The 20687-nt window shown below is 49.9% G+C and overlaps 1 protein-coding gene across 9 annotated transcripts in view; it reads left to right on the top strand.

Annotated features, from left to right (window-relative positions):
- The window catches only part of LOC119967034 (transcription factor HIVEP3), a 537108-nt gene that overhangs the window by 374609 nt on the left and 141812 nt on the right, over positions 1 to 20687 (top strand). For 2 of the 9 annotated variants that reach the window (XM_038799105.1, XM_038799087.1), the window contains exon 1: positions 7243 to 7537. The exons of 6 other annotated variants lie outside the window; for them this stretch is intronic. The gene's annotated coding sequence lies outside the window, so the exon portion shown is untranslated. Of the gene's footprint in view, positions 1 to 7242; positions 7542 to 20687 lie in introns of those variants that run through there. One more of the 9 variants, XM_038799114.1, reaches the window with a different exon arrangement.

Genomic DNA, 20687 nt, shown 5'->3' with positions numbered 1-20687 from the left:
CCCCCACTCAATCCTATCAAAGGCCTTCTCCGCGTCTAGCGCCACCACTATCTCCGCTTCCCCCGCTACCGTCGGCATCATAATAACATTCAAGAGCCTCCGTATGTTGGTGTTCTGCTGCCTTCCCTTCACGAACCCTGTCTGGTCCTCGTGAATGAACCACGGCACACAGTCCTCTATCCTTGTGGCCAAGATCTTCGCCAACAGCTTGGTGTCTACATTTAACACGAGATCGGCCTGTATGATCCACACTGCAGGGGGTCCTTGTCCCGCTTAAGGATCAAGGAAATCAGCGCACAGGACATAGTTGGGGGCAAAGCCCCCCCCTCCCTTGCCTCGTTAAAGGTCCTAACCAACAGGGGACCCAACAGGTCTGCATACATTTTATAGAGTTCGACCGGGAACCCATCCGGCCCCGGCGCCTTCCCCAACTGCATGCTCCCTATCCCTTTGACCAGCTCCTCCAGCTCAATCGGCGCCCCCAGTCCCTCCACCTGCCCCTCCTCCATCTTCGGGAACCTCAGCCGGTCCAAGAAGCGCCCCATTCCTCCCCCTCCGCTGGGGGTTCAGACCGATACAATTCCCCATAAAAGTCCCTGAAGACCCCATTTATGTCTGACCCCCTTCGTACCACATTCCCTCCCCTATCCTTAACTCCACCAATCTCCCTGGCCGCATCCCGCTTACGGAGCTGATGCGCCAGCATCCTACTCACCTTCTCCCCATATTCATACACCGCTCCCTGTGCCTTCCTCCACTGAGCTTCCACCTTTCTGGTGGTCAGTAAGTCGAACTTGGCCTGAAGACTACGCCGCTCCCCCAGCAATCCCTCCTCCGGAGCCTCCGCGTAACTCCTATCCACCCTCACCAACTCCCCCACCAGCCTTTCCCTCTCTCTCTGCTCTCCTCTCCCTATGAGCTCGGATGGAGATCAACTCCCCTCTAATCACCGCCTTCAATGCCTCCCAGACAGTCCCCACTCTAACCTCCCCATTATCATTGGCCTCCAGGTACCTCTTGATACATCATCGAACCCGCCCGCCCACCTCCTCATCCGCCAGCAGCCCCACCTCCAAGCGCTAGAGCGGGTGCTGGTCTCTCTCCTCCCCCAGCTCGAGGTCCACCCAGTGCGGGGCATGATCCGAAATGACTATCGCCGAATATTCGGCATCCTCCACCCTCGAAATCAGCCCCCTGCTCATAATTTTAAAATCGATCCGGGAATAGGCCTGAAGCACATGGGAGAAGAACGAAAACTCCCTGGCCCTCGGCCTCACAAACCTCCAAGGATCCACCCCTCCCATCTGGTCCATAAACCCCCTCAACACTTTAGCCGCCGCTGGCCTCCTACCCGTCCTGGAGCACTGGGTGCATTTACACCGCATGGACTGCAGGGGTTCACAGAGGGTGACTCACTTCTCACCTTCTCAAGGGCGATTAGAGATGGGCATGAAACGCTAACTTGCCGACGACGCCCACATCCCGTGAATGATTGTTTAAAAATTGGGTTGCTGCTGTTGTTTGTATGGAAACATTTTCACTGAGTCTCCACTTACTGGTTGGAACTGCCTAACAGAATAAAAGACACAGAAAAACATCAATGCCAGATGAGTCAAATAAAATGCAAAGTAAAGAAAGTCCTCTCCACTTTGTGAGCAAATACAATTGAGGAAAATATCTTCCTTTCTCTTATTTGTTGGAAAGAGTTAATGTTGGTGCTGAACAGGGACAGGGAACTGTGTGAAATGCACTTGAATCTAGAACAATCGGCAATATACTGCAGCTCAGTTGCACTCCTATTAACTAATTAGCGGTGATACCAATCCCTCCAGTTTGGTCCTTCTCAACAAATTGTGCAAAATTAATACATTATTGCAAGTCAGACTTGCACTTATTTTCTGCCTACTATGCATTTCCTACATTACAACAGTAACTGTACATCAGAAAGTACTTTGTGAGCAAGAAAGCACTTCCGGAGGTTGTATGCAGCGCTATAGAAATATTTTTTTAAAATATTTTTATTGGTTTTGAATTTATTGGTAACAACATCACCAGAAAGAAAAAAAAGGGAAGAAATAAACAGCTATGAATACATAGGAAACATATATACAGATACGAGGTGTATTAACATTGGGCTCCCAGTAGTCAGTTACCACAACCATACGTTGAACTATATACATGTTGCCCCAGGGTATTAAATCATACTAGACGCGTGTTAGCGGCCACCAAGCTGTACCCTATTGTTGTTTGCTGTGGCCCTTTGCCTGGGTTTGTCTTCCAATTGGTACCCTTTAGTTCCTCTGCCCTATTTCCCTTGTACTCTGGGTGGTGCCTCCCCTCCCCTCTTTTCCTACTCCTCCCCTTTTCTTCTTCCTTTGTCTGTTTCAGTCCCCCCTCCCCTCTCTGCCTGCCCCCCCCCCCCCTCCCCCCCTCCTTCCTTATTGGTTGCTGGTCACGTACAGGTCATCAAACAGGTTGGTGAATTGGTTTCATGTGTTGCGGAAGCCTTCCTCCGTACCTCTGATGGCAAATTTTTCTCTTCTCCAATTTGAGGAATTCTGCTAGGTCAGAAAGCCAGTCTGCGGCCTTGGGTGGCGCTGCTGATCTCCAGCTGAGCGGGAGTCTCTGGCAGGCGATCGGAGAGGCAAAGGCTGCCCTTCTCCTCTTAAAGAGCTCTGGCTGTTCTGATATTCCGAAGACTGCCATTTGTGGGAAATGCTCCACCCTCACCCTCACTCCCTTGTGCATGGCCTCAAAAAAGACCGGAACGTGGGTGTGGTTGGCCAGGCCTCCCTGGCATCATTCACATTTGTCATTCACCTCCGGGAAGAACCTGCTCATACGTGTTCTGGTCAAGTGCGCTCTGTGCACTATCTTTAGTTGCGTTAGACTCAGCCCTGCGCATGAGGAGGTGCAGTTCGCCCTGTGCAGTGCTTTGATCCTCTCCTATGTCTTTTTTCTTTAAATTTAGAGTACCCAATTATTTTTTTCCTATTAAGGGGCAATTTAGTGTGGTCAATCCACCTACCCTGCACATCTTTGGGTTGGGGGGGTGAAATTAATGCAGACACGTGTAGAATGTGCAAACTCCACACGGACAGTGACCCAGGGCCGGGATCGAACCCGGGTCCTCAGCACTTTCGGCAGCAGTGCTAACCAGTGGGCCACCATGCCGCCCCTCCCCTATCTCTATGCCCAGCACCTCTTCCCATTTTTTCCGTGTCTTGCCCAGTGGGGTCCTTACCTCTTTGCATCAATTTTCCTTACATGTCAGTGCAGCTACTGTCCCCTATATCATCCAATGTTAGAAGACTGTCTAGTAGGGATATCCAAGTAGCTGGGGAAACAATGTATTCTCCTTGCGGAGGAGGTTCCTTAGTTGCATGTATCGGAGCATGTTCCCTTCCAGGAGCTAGAGCTTGTCCATTCATTCCCCCAGGGTTGCTACTCTGCCATCTATGTATAGGTCCCCTACCATCAGTACTTCTTCATCCTGTCTGCACCTTTTAAAGAAGGCGTCCATTGTTGAAGGGGTGAATTTATAGTTTTTGCAGATTGTAGACATTCTAGACATTGCCCCCAGATTGAATTGGTGCCTGAATTTGTTCCACATCCTCAGCGGGACAGCCACCAAGCTTCTTGAGTACTTCTTGGGGGGGAAATGGGAGAAGGGCTGTGGCAAATGCTCAGAGGGATGTCGCTGTGCAGGTTATCTCCTCCATTCTCACCCATTCCACCGCCGGCTCTTTGATCCATCCCCGCACCCTTTCTCCATTAGCCTCCCAGTGATAGAATAGGAGGTTTGGAATGGCCAGGTCGCCAATATTCCTCCTTCTTTGTCAGACAGTTTTACGGATCCTAGGGTTCTTCTCCTCGTCCCCCAACACAAACGCCATGATTAGTTTGTCTACTTTGGTGAAAAGGCTTTGGGGATGAAGATCGGAAGGGATCTGAATAAGAAGAGGAATCTTGACAGTACGTTCATTTTGATTGCCTGCACTCGCCCCATCAGGGAGAGCGGGAGGAAGCCCCACCTCCACAGGTCACTCTTTGCCTCTTCTACCACACTCGATAGGTTTTGCTTCTGGATCTGTGTCCAGGTGTGGTTTATCTGGATGACCAGGTACTGGAATTTGGTTTGAGTGCCAGCCTAACATTGCCAAGGTGCCCAGGTGGCATTGCCAGGGCATTGCCACGGTGCCAGGTCTGCCAAGGTGCCAAGCTGGCATATTTTGCATGCGGCAGAAAAGGCCAGGTTGCCCTACATGTATGTTGGGAAGGGTGCAGGGGGCGGGCGGGAGGTGGTTGCCGCGGACCCTCCCATAGTACACTTGGGCTGGAGGGTGGGAGGGGGGGTCGCCATTTTTAAATCTCTCAGTACAGTGGGGAGTTCCGGCGAGCAGAGCTCCCCTCTGTATAAAATGGGGCTGAGTGCGACCGCAGCCGAGTATTCCCCGCTGAGGCCCCTTATACAACAAGAGTGCGAGCGCCGGGGAACACGCGGCTAAACACGCTCACTGGGGGACTTTGTTCCCAATTAGTTGAAACACGGCCATAATTTATTTCTTTTAAGGCAGTTTCTCAGTCTCCTCCTGCCAGCTTCGAAATGTCTGCACCTAGTCTGTGCACTAGGCTCAATGCCAATTTTTCAAGAAAATTCTAGACCCTTTAAATCTCAACCTCAGAAACCAGCTACAAGCTCATCCGTGAATGATCAATAAATGTAAATATTGAAGCATTTTGAAAAGTCCTCCCCAAGGAAGGCTCCATGGTGTAGCGTTTGGTGATGAGATTCTCGTTCCTTTTCCTTTTACTTGGCGCAGGGCCACAATTTTGTAAATAAACTGGTGCATAGCTGCTGAATTGGCGGCTCATTGGTGAGGCAGCTGTCTAATTAATGGCATTGTTAAGATAATGTGTGATAGGCACCTGCCCAGTTTACAAACATCGTTCGTCCTCTGCCAAAACCCAGTTGGGGATTGGTCCCTTTAGAAGGAACCTGCACGGGGAAAAATTGAGAAAATCACAATTGTTGAACATTGTTTGTTTTCATCTTCTTTATGTCAGCCATGATTTATTGGGTGTTACTCTTACGGCTTGAGCCGGAATGTTCCGAGTTCAAGTTCCACCACAGAGGCTTGAGCATAAAACCTGCAAGCATTTCATTGGCTACAACCTACTTTTCTGAGGTGCTATTTACTGCAAGCCTCTCCTTTTACTGAGAGTCGATGATCAATAATTCCAGTCAGTTTGGGTGGCGGGATTCTGCAGATCACTAAAGATCTGAATTTCAGTGCTGTATTTCCAATTCTGAAGACCCTCAAAGGGTGCAGTGCCCTGAAATAAGCTGCTGTTGACTTTTAGTCTGCAGTTATGACACAATGGAAAAATAATTAGAACTTGGAATTACAGCCAATTGAAACTGTTTTCAGACCATTACTTTGGAAAGCACATAAAATAAGAAAAACCAAGCCAAATAATGATGGCAAATTTATAGCACTATTATCAGAACCGTTTTCAAGCATAAAGATTAAAGATTACAGTTCTAACTTACTAAATGATTTATACTGCAGCATTTCTCAGGATCTATTTTCTCTTCCCTTTATGTTCTCCATAGGTGGCAAAGAAAAGGGATGAGGGAGAGAGTGAAGGAGAGAGGGAATGAAGGGGAGAGGGAGTGAAGGGGAGAGGGAGTGAAGAATAGAGAGTATGAAGGAGAGAGTGTGAACGAGAGAGAGCTTTGAACATTTAAGGAGACATATAGTAAGAAAGAGGGAGAGAGAGAGAAATAGAAAAAGACACAGAGGGAGAGGAAAGGAGAAAGCGGAAGAGTGGGAGAGACTGAAGAAAAGAACAAGGGAGGGAGAGAGTAAAGGAGAGAGGGAGGGAGATAGAGAATGAGAAATAGAATGAGGGAGTGACATGGTTGTGATCTACTCAAATGGGATTAGAGTCCCATAGCGCGATTTGCCCGGGTGTTTCACGGCGCTCGGAGCACAGAGAAACACTACGCTCTATTGAACGGCCATTCCGGTAGATATGGGCCTTAGCAGGAAACATGCAGCTGAGGTTGTACTTAGTCCCATTTTCTGCACGTAGGACCTCCATTCGGCAGAACTCCTCAGTGCAGGAAGAGATGGAGACACCATTTTTAAATGGCGTCCCAATCTCCCACCCCCCAACATGACCCCCGAACCCTCCCTCAAACCCTGACTCACCAATAGGCAGGTCCTCGCACACCACCCCCCCCCCCCCCCCCCCCACCGCACCTACTCAGGGACCCCAGACCCAATCCCCCTCATGCAAAAAATGTCAGCTTGGCACCTTGGCAGTGCCAGAGCTTCAGTGCCCCAACCAGCTGGCAGTGCCACCTGAGCACATTGGCACTTCCAGACTGGCATCCAGGGTGCCCAGGTGGCACCAGCAATGCTAGGGTGCCATCCTGCTCAGAGGGCAAACACCTGGGGGCCTCCGATCCCCTGGGAGATCCCCACAAGTGCCGTTCTGTCTTGTCTTTATTTTGGTGCTTGCCCCAGACCTCTAATGCGAGGGAGATTGATCCCACGCCTTGGTTTGATCATGGAATGCATGTTAGAGTGTGACTAGCTGTCTCACTCTAATATGCAGATTTGCCAGAAAGAGATCCCGCCTACAATGGGCAGGATTCACATTACAACGTCTAGCAAGACCACATCAGATCTCGCAAGGCATGGCGAGCGGGTTGATCCGGAAGAGAGATTTGTCATCTACCTGCCGTACCGTGCTGCTTTGCATGCGCATCCCGGCTGGTAGATCTTGCCCATAAAGAGAAAGAGAGAGAGATTGAAGGTGGAACAGTGTGAGAGAGGGAAGGAGAGAGCAGGAGAAAGAAAGGAAAAGGAGAGACAGGGAGAGACCCCAAGTGAGGAATCCTGATGCTACTATGGTGTAAAATGATGGTAATGGGTAACTTCAATAGAAATAAAGCTGGCGAGAAAGCTATGGACTTGTTTTCACGAATTTTATACTATGACAAAAGTCAAAAGCTGCTCCAGAGAGGAAAAATGTCCAGCCATGACAATTGGTCTTCCTGACAGACATGTTTAGTTTACTTTGCTGTCAAAGTGATTCCCTGTATCACTACTGGGCACTGTGACAGCGTAGCACGTGCCTGCTTTTCTCCTACATGCTAAGACATTGAACTCAATTGGTTGACATCTGAAAGATTAAAGGCTCAATGAGCTCTGTTGGATTTGAAGCTTTTAGTCCTGATCAAGTGCTCAAACAACTGAGCTGCCCCAGCTAGGAGAGTGAACGCTGAATTTCCATTGAAAAGGATTTGAAAGGTCAGATGCACGGAATATAATTCTTCACCGGGAGGAATCAAGAACAAGAGGACTTCACCATAAAATTATGAGTTAATGTTCAGTGGTGAAATTAAGAAGGAACCTTTTACAAAATAATTAATAGAAATTTGGAATTCTCTCCATAAAATGCTGGGGATCAACTGAAGATTTTAAAACGGAGGTTGATAGAGTACAAAGGGCTATCGACAAAGGTGGGTAAGTGGAGCTTGAGATACAGCCGAGATGTAATGAGAATGAATGAATGGTGAAGCAGCTTGGAGCAGCTGAATGTTCTCCTGCTGTTCCTAATGTCACTAGGACAGGCAACTTTGAGTTATATTCCCTCGAATTTAGAAGGTTGAGAGCTGATTTGATTAAAATTTTCATGGAGGGAAATTGATCGGGTAAATAGAGAGAAACTATTTCCTCTGGTTGGAGTGTCTAGGACTGGGGGGCATGGCCGAAAAATCAGAGCCAGATCATTCAGGAATGAAGTTAGGAAACATTTTTACACGCAAGGACTAGGGTTTTATGCAGAAGCGCTAGTCTGTCACCAGGTGAAAAGTCAGGGGCATGCCTGTCTCTGCTGGCCCAGGTAGCCATAGCCGTATTTTACAGTCGTCAGGCAGTTAACTGCCTGATGTCATGGCCTTCACCTCCACGTGGGAGGATGTCCTTGCTTCAAGTGTTGATGGCTAAATCAGATGGCCAGCAGCTCTCGAGGCCTGATAGCACCATTCAGGGCGGTGGCCACAACTGGTACTGCAGTCAGTTCCCAACAAGGATCAGCAATGGAAGCCCCATTGGAACTGTCCCCCACAAACCCTCAACCAGGTTGTCAGTGTTTACCATGTGGCCTCGGCACGTGGCATGGACAGCTCCACCATTGGTAAAATACTAGCATCGGCGGGAGGAGTCCCCTAAGTATTGGGTGGGTCCCTTCAATTCCATGGGGAGGCCTTCAGGCACTTAATTGGCCACCGTTGGGCCTTGCCCGTGATTGAGGTTCGTGATGGCATCAGTACCTCACATCCTTTACTGGTGTGTCAGCCGAGATATTGTCCTGAAGTATCCAAAGTGAGACTTAAACCAAGCCGTTGAACAACAGGCAAGTGATTGAACTGCAGCCATTTTTTAAATCCCACATAACCAGAATCAAAAAGTGTCTTGGTTCTGCAATACAAAGTGTAATGAAGGTGCAATCCTGACACTACTCTTTCTGATTCACACATCAACCCACCCATTTCCCTGGAAGTATCTCCATTAGAATTGAAGAACTACTAATGCTGGCACAGTGGTAACGGATTGGTGAGTGTGCAAAAGGTTAACATTTTGGGTTTGGATCCTGCAGTGAAACAGTTCAGTCAAAGGCTCCCTGCCAGTACCTTTTTCTCACAGGTGTTAATCGTCTCGATTAGAATGTGGGTGCTCAATTTTTATTCCAAAGGCCTAGAAGGAAAGTTTGCAGCATCCAACCCCCACACAAACCAAGATTCCAGCTTGGTTTGCTTATTGGTTAAGCATTTTCTGCAGGGTATTTATTGAACACTACAAGTAGCATCGGATTCCCTGGACTACAAGGGGGTGCAGGGTGGGAATAGAGTTCCTACTCCTGAATGCTATCCAATAATTCCTATAGGCAATGGATGAATGTGGTGCAGAGAAAGGACAGGGTTGGACTTAGATGTGATGCCCTCAGAGGTGAATAGCCTTCAAACACTGAGAATGGCCACTCAACTGAAGCACCAGAGGGTTCTCAGTGAGGGAGAAACTAAGTGAGAGCCAGTTCCTTCAGAAGAGGAGGGGTGAGCAAAAAAATACGTCTTACATTTCTGTAGCATCTTTCATGACATGAAAAAATATCTTACAGCCAATGAAGTACTCTTTAAAGTGTAGTCGCTGTTGCAATAGGAAACATGGCAGCAAATTTGCAGTCAGCAGATTCCCACAAAGATCAATGCATCATTACCAGGTAATCTGTTTAGTGATGTTGGTGTGCAAGAAATATTGCCCGAGCAATGGGGTGAGCTCCCTTGCTCCTCCTTAAAATAGCGACATGGCATCTGTTACATCCACTTCAGAGAGCAGACAAGGCCTCAGTTTAAAGCCTCACTAGAAAGATGAAAGAATAGAACACAGTGCAATGAATGTGTAAAAAGGAACGGACATGTGTAAGACTGTATCGTATAGACAGGAATTGGAGAGGAGCATTGACTAAAATTGTGTAATTAAAATAGAGATGGGTTGGAGGTCAACATTCCACATTCTTCATCTTGTATCTTGGCTAGCCACGGAGGTAGAGAAGGGTTCTCAAGGCTATGTACCATCTTCTGTATGATTAAGGAAGGTAAATTTCATGCTCAGGCTGTTTTGAGGTTATTACTGAGGCAATGAATGATGCCTTGTGGAATTCCTTTACACTTTAGTGCAGAGCTCGTAATAGCTTCCTGGAAGTAGGGTAGCCTCTTGCTAAGTGATTGATTATACTGTATGTTCTATGCTTCATGTACGGTAGACAGTGTACCAGAGGCTCCTATGATGACTCATTAATTCTGTAATATTCACTTACCCTCATGATATATAAGACACAGAAGAAATCAACTGGTTCATCAGTTAACCAATTGCTACCACTGCTGTGAATGATTACCTGTCACACGATATTTTACATTGATTCGAAGACATGCATGTCAACTGTTATACGGTAATACAGCAATTGAAGACAAGAGTGCCTGCTATAAATTCCATCTCTCTTAAATGCTGAATTCCTTCAATATCTTCCAGCAGACCATCTGTTAACACTTTTTAAACACTTACCTGGATATTCTAGAACATTTTTTTAAAAAACAAAAGCTAGAGAAACACCTGACACAGAACAAGAATAGAGATTATAGGGCAGATTAGAAATTGAGCTCTCCAAATACTTAACTGGATGAAGTGTTCTCCAGTGCTGTAAAGATAAAAGAATGACTTGTGTTTCTATAGCACCTTCCACCACCTCGGGATGTCCCCAAGCACTTCACAGCCAGCAATGTACTTTTGAATTGCAGTCAGTGTTACACTGTCAGATACAGGACAGTTCAATCCAGTGCTGACCAGAGAATCTGATGTTATTTGGGGAATAAATATTGAGAACTCCCCTGGTCACCTTAGATCAGTCATTTTCAAAGTCGGGGTTGCGACCCACAGGTGGGTCGCGGGCGGGTGTTGGGAGGTTCGTGGAACCATCCATCGTGGCGTTCTCGATCACGGGAATAAATGTGCAATGGCCGCAGCAGCCAGTTTTTAAATGTGCCCGGAACCCGGAGAGAAACACTGGCTCCTCCTGACATCAGCGCGCTGACTCAGCAGAAGATTTTTTAAATTTCAATGCAGTTTTCCTGCCTGAAGCGACGGCAGAGAATAGATGACGCACCCCGAATGCTGACATCACAAGCTCTGGGTGCGATTGCAATTCCTCCATTTTGTCAGCAGCAAACAAGCAACAGGACTGTAAAATTTAAAATGGACCATTTTGTAATGAGGAAGAGAGGTCCAGAGGCACAAACAGGCCAGGATCTCACAATTAAACCTTCTGCAGAGAGGGGCTCAGGAGAATCCCCAGGAGGACAAAGCAGTGGTGGTGTGAGCTGTTCAGGAGAGTCCACAACAGGAGAAAGCAGTGCTGGTGTGAGCTCCAGGACCTCTGATGACCAACCCGTGCAGAAATTAAACATTGAAATACAAAGCAAGTGAGATCGTGAGTACCAGACAGGGTCACCTGTCACATTAAAGGTAAGCGAAAATTGTGGGTCACGAAGGTCGGCTGGCGTGGGTCGTGACGGTCTGCCAGCATTGTCAAAATATGCACCCATGCACATCATGAGGTTAAAACAGGCAGTGACAGACACCCAGGTTAGCCAATCAACATACAGGACAGAACACAACCAATCACCAGACAGAACACCAGACGGGGGCTTCCAACTATAAAACACACGAGGCATCAGCACTCCGCCTCTTTCCACTGGTGACAACTGTAGTGACAGTCAGGGTGTATATATCAGTCAGCACCTTCTACACATGGATCAGAGCTAGCCTGGTCTAGATAGTTAGAGTTAGTATACTTAGAGTAGTAGAGAGTCAACCCACAGCCAGCTGTGTGCATTGTTATAGAAGTTCAATAAATCGTATTGAATCAACGCCTATGTTTGGTGTATGCTTTGCAGTTCATCTGCAGTCCGTGTTACCCTACAGTGAATAACACGACATGATGCCAGGAGTCTACTTCATCGAAGTAATGTACCTTGAATAATTCAGTGACAACCAGCAAGTGCCTTCCAGCGGCATGGAGAAGATCCAGCCCCCTCCACAGCTCCGGATCTCCGGAAATCTCGGTGCCAACTGGTGGGTCCTCAAGCAGAAATTCAGTCTATACATTGAGGCCTCGGGCCTCGAGGATGCGTCCAATGCCAGAAAAATCGCGCTGCTCCTATCAACTGCGGGGGACCAGGCTGTCCAAATCTTCAATTCGCTCACTTTTGCCGATGGCGAGAACAAGACCAAGTTCCAGACCGTGTCAGCCAAATTCGACAGTCACTGTGAAGTCGGAACGAACGAGAACTTTGAGCGCTATGTCTTCCAGCAACGCCTTCAGGGTAAGGATGAGCCTTTCCAATCCTTTCTAGCTCATCTCCGCATATTAGCGCAATCCTGCAACTACGGTGACACCGCTGATTTCCTCATCAGGGATCAGATTGTGTTTGGGGTCCACTCCAATGCACTGCAGGAACAGCTCCTAAAAATAAAAAACATGACCCTGCCAGTCGCAATCGAGACGTGTAAAGTGCATAACCAGGCAAAAAGTCAGTACTCCCGCCTTAAATCGGCAAACAGGACCAACTTGCCTCCCATGAGGCAGAGAGTGTACAGGCCATCGCCCAAATGCGGCGCCTTAGCATCGATGAAGACGACCATTTTGCGTGCTTTTTTCGGGGTCCCACACGTGCGCACCACAGTCGGGAGAACGAAGGCCACACTGTGCAGGTGCGAGCGGCGGCTGACCGCACTGTGCATGTGCGATGATGCACAGAGCGTTACGACGTCAACATCATGACGTGCCCGAACTGCGGCACCGCCCACTTAAAGCAGCAATGCCCTGCAAGAGGCAGGCTATGTTTAAGTTGTGGGAAGCCTGGCCATTATGCAGCCTTGTGCAGGTCTGCACCTCCAATCGTGGTCCAGCGATCCCAGTTCCAACGCAAATGCATTCGAAGTGTGCAGCAAGGGCTGCTGGATTCGGAAACTGGTAACACCACGGATCCAGAGGACGACTGCCTGGAGTCCCCATATCGTGTGGGCATCATTACCACATATGACAAGGCCTCCTCAAATTCAGCAACACGCCTACCCATCCTCAACGTGGATTCTGCGGACAAATGGCGCGTTGTTATACAAGTCAACCAATGCAGCATCCGGTTCAAGCTGAACACTGGTTTGGAAAACACTGCCTTAGATAATGCTGTAAGATATTTAATGTTCTTCTCAGAGGGACCTCAATTCTCGTCTGAAATTGTTCCATCCTCAATGCTGCACCGGGATGTCAGCCAAGACAAATCTCTGAATTGGACTTCAACTTCTGACACAGAGACCATAATCTTGCACTTTTTTTCTTTTACCCTGTTCACCTTCATGAAATCAAACGGTCAGAGCTGAAAAGTGTGTCACCTAAAATGTGCACAGAATGATCACGTACTTCCCTCCGGAAGTATTGGACTCTCTACCACTCCTCTCGCTGACCAATATTTAAGGATGGGTCTTTATTTTAGACACTTGTTCATTATTCCCAAAGTTAAATTTGCTTATTGTTGGTTAAGCCCTAGGGAACCAGGGCAAGTGGTTGGACATATGTTTTCTCCCGCTTTGCTGTGTCGGAAGTGGTTGAAGGAAATTGATAATAGGCAGCACATTTGGTGAGATTTCATTAGTCAGTAGGTTTACTCCCTTTAAGTGGAGGTTGACTCCATGACAGGGAGCAAAAAAGAGATGGAAACAGCTCTGTCTCCTTTTACATCTTTGTTGTGATGTTAATGAGTCATTTTTGACATGATTCGGTGTAAGTGCTCAGCAATTGAATGGAAAAGGATTGGCTAAACACTTCTCAAGACCTTGCATCTTATAAACATATTAGTCTGCAGCAATGAATATTTTTTAGGTACTTATCAGTCGGAACTGATCAACACAATATGTTTTCATGAAATATTTCCAATGTGAGATTTTTCATGTGACACGCTTTGCTAAACTCAAGATTGTTGCTGCAAATAGCCAACCTGTTTTTCTCTTCACCAGAACATCTCCCGTCCTTCCACTCCGATCCAGCTCCATAATCTTGTTTAGAACGAGCTGTATATTGTGCACTGTGATTCTAAGCTGCGTTTCAGATTTACAATCCTCTTTAAACACTTACCCGTACCTCTGCAGCATTTCTCACCTCCATTCCTGTCTCACCTGAGGTTCCGAGAGCCCCAATTCTTTACAAATTGACTCACTGGGAAGTGTATTCTTACTCTTCCCCCCTCGAGCTTGAGATGGCATTGCACCTAATCCATTGCTTTGCTGTGGCTCTTCTGAGGATGTTTCAAGTAGGGCATTTGAGGGACTTTTACTTGAATGGGAAGGAGATTCGGATTAGGGGGCAGCGGGGTGGGGGGTGCGGGGTGGTTGTAATACGCAAGCCAATATAATGCAATTTCCTCCCATTGAATTCCAATGAGGCTGCTGCTCTTGACTTTCTTCATGAGAGTAACTGCTAATGTTGTCAATGTAAGCTTTGGTGAGTTTCTACAGTGTAATCCATAAAATGGTATAGAAAAGCATGGTTATGATGGTCAGGCCATGGGGTGCGTGTCAAAAGCAAATCTCAAAGGAGATCTGTGGTGCGGAATTGACAGAGGAGATGGAAAGACCATTTAACAGTACTTCTGAATCAAAGTGCATTCCCGGCATCCACAAGTGGTAGCAACTTGCTCAAGCTAAGAGAGTGACACGAAAGCGCCCATTGACCCATTGCCTGCTTTGAGACACATTGTACCACTCATGTACAGTGTAGGTGCTGACTGTGGGAGATCTCAGCCTGATGTATCCAGTATCCAATTCTTATGACGCCACCATTCACTTTGCCATTTATTTGACTTTGAGAACACAAAGAGCACACAGAATGACTTGTTTGGAGATGATGCCTAGTAATTGTACACTAGGTAATGTCCTGTTTCTTCATAGCAATTGCTTCCCCAATTCCTTTTGGGATCCGGGTTCAATGTGTGGTTGCTCATTCTGAGCAAAAACAGGTTTCCGTAACAATCAAAGAACTCAACGGAAAAACACATCAGGGCTGTGAGTTGGGTGGTGGACATTGAGTCTGCAACTTGGTCAGCTGCAGTTTTATCTACTATCACTCTCTTAACCATCCTCCAAAGTTCCGCCCACACAAATAATAATCCAAACTCAATGTCCCACACAGTAGTTCACAGATGAAATGAAAATGAAATGAAATGAAATGAAAATCGCTTATTGTCACAAGTAGGCTTCAAATGAAGTTACTATGAAAAGCCCCTAGTCGCCACAGTCCAGCGCCTGTTCGGGGAGGCTGGTACAGGAATTGAACCGTGCTGCTGGCCTGCCTTGGTCTGCTTAAAAGCCAGCTTTTTAGCCCAGTGCTAAACCAGAAACATTCCCCATTTGCTAACATGTCTGTAATTGTGTCTCCTTAAGCAGCTTCACTCCAACCCCTTCCCCCATCTTTGACCCTCCCGTGTAACAGATTCCACAAAGTCCTGCACATTCATGGTTACAATTTCAGTCACTGCCCCCGTCTCATCTCTCACCTCTGCTTAGCGTTTGTTTGCTTTCATCTGACATTTCAATAGCAATAACCTGCATTTATATAGCACCTTTAACATATCTTATATAGTACCTCTAAAATATGCCAAGATGTCTCACAGGAGTATTATCAAACCGAATTTGGCACAGAGGCAAAGAGAGAGGGCAGGTGACCAAGAAATCCTTTTTCAGGAGTTTCTTAAAGGAGGAAAGCAAAGCAGACTGGGTTTGAGAAGCTAGCAACCGAGGGCCGAGGCAGCTGAAAACATGGTGCCAATGGTGGAGCAATTAAAATCAGAAATGCTTAAGAGGGTAGAATTTGAAGAGCATAGATAACTCGGAAGGTTGTGGGACTGGAGGAGGTTGCAGAGATTGGGAGCGGGTGAGGCCATGTGTATGTGGGAGGGGGGGGGTGGAGGGTTGAAAACAACAAAGCGACCTTTAAAATGGAGACAGTGGTGGACTTGAAACCAATGCAAATCAGCGGGCTCGGAGAATGATGGGACTTGGTGCGATTTAGATTGTGGGCAGCACAGTGTTGGATAAGCGTAAACAGATGGGGGACGTTAGGAAGAATATTGGAACAGTTGACTCTAGGGGCACGATTCTCCAGCAAAATTTCTAAGTGTGCTAAGTGAGCGGGAATTGCCGCGAGTTTTCCGGCGCTCCGCACAGCGAGGCCAGCAGCGCTATTCAATGTTAATTGGTCCACTTAACGAGGCCTCACAGGCTTCCCAGCCCGAGTGCCGGCTCGCCAGCTGATTCGCTGGGACCGTACTCGCCAGTCCCCCGCTAATAAGGTTGAGCAGCACTTGCTCAGCCAACCCCAGCCAGCTGGCAACAATGGCGCCTGGAGACCGGCCCCAAGATTCAGGGATGCTGACATGGGGAGACTCCGAGATGCGGTGGAGGCCAGGAGGGATGTCCTGTTCCCCTGAGGGTCCTGGAGGGTGAGCCACAGGGCAGCCAGTGCTGCCTGGGACGAGGTGGCGACAGCAGTCAGCTCGGGCAGTGTGACCAGGAGGACTGACCCCTAGTGTCGGAAAAAGGTCAACGACCTACATCGGGCTGCACGAGTGAGTAGACACCAACGTCCCACTCCCCCAAACCCCCACCTCCCAAGGTTGTACCTCCAGGCGACCCCAAACTCTCCCCCCATCCCAACCCTATCTCCACCCCTCTCCCCCTTCAATCCCCAGAGCTCCCAGAGGACGCCCGCCCCGGCATCGATGGCCATGGGACGAGGTCAGCAGCTGGCTGCCTCCACCTCAGATGCACATCCTGGGGAGACACTTAGACGTGGTGGTAGAGCTAGGAGGGCAAATCCAATCGAGCATCACTGAGGGCTCCGGGGGAGGGGGGACGTAGTAGGTAGGGAATGAGGGGTGGGTGGTGAGGGTGTGGGGTGGGATGAGGGTGCACTATTGAGAGGGTGGGAACATATACTGAACAGTATACACCCTGTGGGAAGCTTCTGTCATTTTCTTCCACAATGCATCACCGTGTGCAGGTGATGGGTGTGAGCGAGCACTCAGCAGACAGGCAGGGGTCAGACTTCGGCACAGATTGAGGAACACCAGCTTTCATCTCTCAGCGGGTTATCATCACCCCCCTGCCCTCCACAGTGACCCGCTGACGGTGCCAACATAGTCCCAGCACCTTGGAGCGATGTGACACATACCCTGGGAGGGTGGGAAATGGGGGTGGTGGGTAGGTAAGGATGTGACGATGGACCAGACCATGTGCTAAGTGAATTTGGCAAGGCTGAGGCCTGCCAGGACCTCCGGGCTTGCCAGACCCTCACCGCTGCTGCCTGTCCTGCAGCCTCAGGCTTGGCCTCAGATACCTCCCCGGCCTCATCTTCCAGCCCATGCTGGTCCGAAGCCTCCTCGTCATCCTCGTCCCCGTACACCCTCCCCCTCCTCTGAGCTGGCAACATATTCCATGTCACCAAGCTTGTCGCCCCACTGCTGTGCGAGTTATGGAGGACACAGCAGACCACAAGGAAGCGGGCGGCCCTCTGGGCGGTGTACTGGAGCGCACCACTGGAGTGGTCGAGGCATTGGACGGCATCTTGAGGAGTCGGATGCACTGCTTAATGACAGCCCGGGTGACTGCATGGGCCTCGATGGACTGGGTCTCCATTTCGTTCTCCGGCCTCCGTATTGGCTTCATCAGCCAGGTCCTCAGCGGATATCCCTTATCCCCCAAGAGCCAACACGCCCATCCTGGAGTGCTCCTCGAAGAGGGCAGGGATGACCGACTGCCCCAGGATGTAGCTGTCGTGCACACTCCCTGGGAAGCGGGCACACATCTGCATGATCTCCATGTGGTAGTCGCACACAAGCTGTATGTTGAGCGAGTGGAACCCCTTTCGGTTAACATATGTCACCCCCTGGACCAAGGGCACCCCGGTGATGGCAGAAAAACCTGCTGCCCAGGCATCTTGCTGAGCCTGATCCATGTCATAAACGATGTAGTCTTCAGCCAGGACGTACAGGGCACTCGTGACCAGCTGGATGCACCTGTGGGCTGTGGCCTGTGAGACATCACGCAGGTCCCCACTCAAAACTTCGAAAGATCCCGTGGTATAAATGTTCAGGGCTGCATTGACCTTGATGGTCACCTCCTCCTCCATATGATGCCACGTCCATGAGGATATGGCGCAGGTGTTGCACCGTCTCCTTGTTGAGGCGGAGTCTCCTGCAGCACGGGCTGACGGTCATTTGTTCGAATGACCAGTGGCGCCTATAGACCCTGGGCCGTCGGGGGACTCCCCCTCTGGGTCCCTCCCTAGCCTGATGGGAGGTTGGGTCCTCAGGGTCTGGAGCGGGGTCCTGCACATGGGCCACTGCCTCGAGCATCTGCAGACGCTGCTGCTGCCACCTTCTCCGGCATCTGGCCGCATCGCGTAGCACCAGCAACACTAGGGCAACTTTTGAGTCCAACTTCCATACCATAGTGTTCAATATCTGTATATTGGGAGAGGGTGACAAAGAGCGGTGGCACCCACCCCGGGACTCTCCATTCCCCCATTGATTCCCCCCCCCCACCACCACCACCACCCTACCAGGAATGCCCTCCTCACACTCCAAGCAGCTGCACCAGACACTGTACCCCAGTCACCAGCTCACAACATCAACCGGACCGGGTGCAGTACCCCTCCCCATGGCACTCAACTACCCTCCAGCCGTGAACATGTCCCCTGAAGCTGTGTCCCATTTTCTGGGAGTTTGGATGTTGGCTGCTGCGTGTGTGGTGTTGCCTCCCACAGTGTTCAGATATACTGTCCAGGCATCACGGTCTGGTTGGGATGTCACGCAATGACTTCAACATTCTACATGGCCCGCCCACCCACGGGGATCCACTTGGGTTGTGTGATGTGCTCACTTAACCATGATTGCCAATTGCCTATTAGCAATAGCCTTCAGTTGCACAGCCAGAGGCCTTAACAGTTGGTGGGGGCTATGGGTAGTCCGGGAGCAGACGGGCAGGGACAAGGGCTGCCCCTGGAATGGGTACACATGATCCAGGAGTTGCCATGGTGGTACAGCAAGCGGTTGCCCCCCGGTTGCCCCCACAGCATCTTCCCCACCTTCCCATGGCCCAACCCTGAAGAGGGTCCCCCCAACCCCAGCCGAGGGTCCACCAACCCCCATCGAGCACAGGGACAGCAATCCCAGCACTGCCAGGCTCTTTGCCTGTGAGCAAAGACAGCTACTCACCTCCTCAGCTGCCCGCAGAAGCCCTTCAGAAAGGGCACTTCTGCCCCAGAACCCCCAGAAGATGCCCACCAGAGGCATTGAAAGCTGTGGGAAGCAGCTGGCTGCCTCCACCTCTGACATGCATCCTGGGGACACACCTAGACGTAGTGATAGAGTTAGGAGGGCCAAGCACATTGAGGATCACTGAGGGCAACGGGGGAGGGGACCACATCCTAAGTTAATCAGGCAATCATGAGGACCTCCCTGGCCCTTTGAGCTTGCCAGACCCACGCTGCTGCCACCTGTCCTGCAGCCTCCGGCTGGTTCTGCGGTTCCTCCCTGGGCTTAGTCCTCCAGCCCCTACTGGTCCAGCGCTGTCTCCTCATCCTCATCCTGGGAGGTGGTCACAACCTCCAGCCCGTCGCCCTGCTGCTGTGCAAGTTTGTGGCGTGTTGGAACCAACAATTCTACGGACACGTGCTTGTAGGATTAAAATAGCGGTTTTAATATACTTACAACAGAGCCAGCCTGTTAGCCGTTGAACTTTCGGTGAACTGGCCGGCTGACCTTGTGGCACTGATCTTTATACAGCAACTCCCGGGGGAGGAGTCCTGGGCGGAGCCAAGGGAGAAGCCCAGTACAACTCTCGAGCATTCCCAGAGCTACTCCCCCTGGCGGTCAGGTAGTGCAACTGCACTTATAATATAGACACGTATATACAGATTATAATCCGGTGCGAATCACATTCACCACACACGGCAGACCTCCACAAAGAGGACGACCCTCCGGGCGGTGTACTGGAATGCAACCACTGGAACGGTCGGAATCGCAACTTGAGGAGTCTGAAGCACCGCTCAGTGACAGCCCGGGTGGGCACACGGGCGTTGCAGCAGGTCTCCACTTTGGTCTCCATCCTCCATACTGGCGTTATTAGCTTGGTCCTCAGCGGATACACCTTATACCCCAGGAGTCAGCCGCCCATCCTCAGGTGCTCCTCGAAGAGGCCATGGATGCCCGACTGCCCCAGGACGTAGCACTCCCCGTGCACACACTCGTGAAGCTTGCACACACCTGCATGATTCTAATCTGGCGGCCGCACACAAGTTAGATGTTCAGGGAGTGGAACTCCTTTCCGTTAATGTAGGGCTCTCTCAGATGGCCCGGTGAGCGCAGGGCAACCTGCGAGCCATCTATTACCTCCTGGACCTGGGGCATCTCAGTGACGGAGAAGCACCTTGCTGGGCTTGGTTCATGTCAAAGATGATGTAGTTTCCCACCCAGGCAAACAGGCTCCCAGAAGCCTGACCACACCGGTGGGCTGTGGCATGCCACACAGGTCCCCACTCAAGCCCTGGAATGATCCTGAGGCGTAAAAGTTCAGAGCTGCAGTGACCTTGACAGCCACCGGGAGCGGGTGCCCCCTCCTCCATGTGGCACCAAGCCTGTGAGGACATGGCACAGATGCTGCACCATCTCCTGTTGAGGCAGAGTTGTGCTGTCCTTCATCTGAATGACCAGCGATGCCTGTACACCCTGGGCCGTCGTGGGTCTCCTCCTCTGGTCCCCTCCCTGACCTGGTGAGCGGACTGGTCTTCAGGGTGTGGGCCGGAGTCCAGCACATGGGCCGCCGTCACGACGATCTGCAGACGCTGCTGCTGCCATCTCTGTCATCTGGCTGCCTGACCTAGCACCAACATCACTATGGCAAGTCCTGGGTCCAAAATCATTGCCATGGCGTTCAATATCTGTGCGGCATTGAGAGAGGGTATTAGACTGACAGAGACAGTGGGTTCCACCCTGAGACCCT

The sequence above is a fragment of the Scyliorhinus canicula genome, chromosome 1 (genome assembly GCF_902713615.1).
Source record: "Scyliorhinus canicula chromosome 1, sScyCan1.1, whole genome shotgun sequence".
Taxonomy (NCBI): Eukaryota; Metazoa; Chordata; class Chondrichthyes; order Carcharhiniformes; family Scyliorhinidae; genus Scyliorhinus; species Scyliorhinus canicula.
The sequence above is the reverse complement of the archived record's forward strand: the minus strand, read 5'-3'. Positions and strand labels throughout refer to the sequence as shown.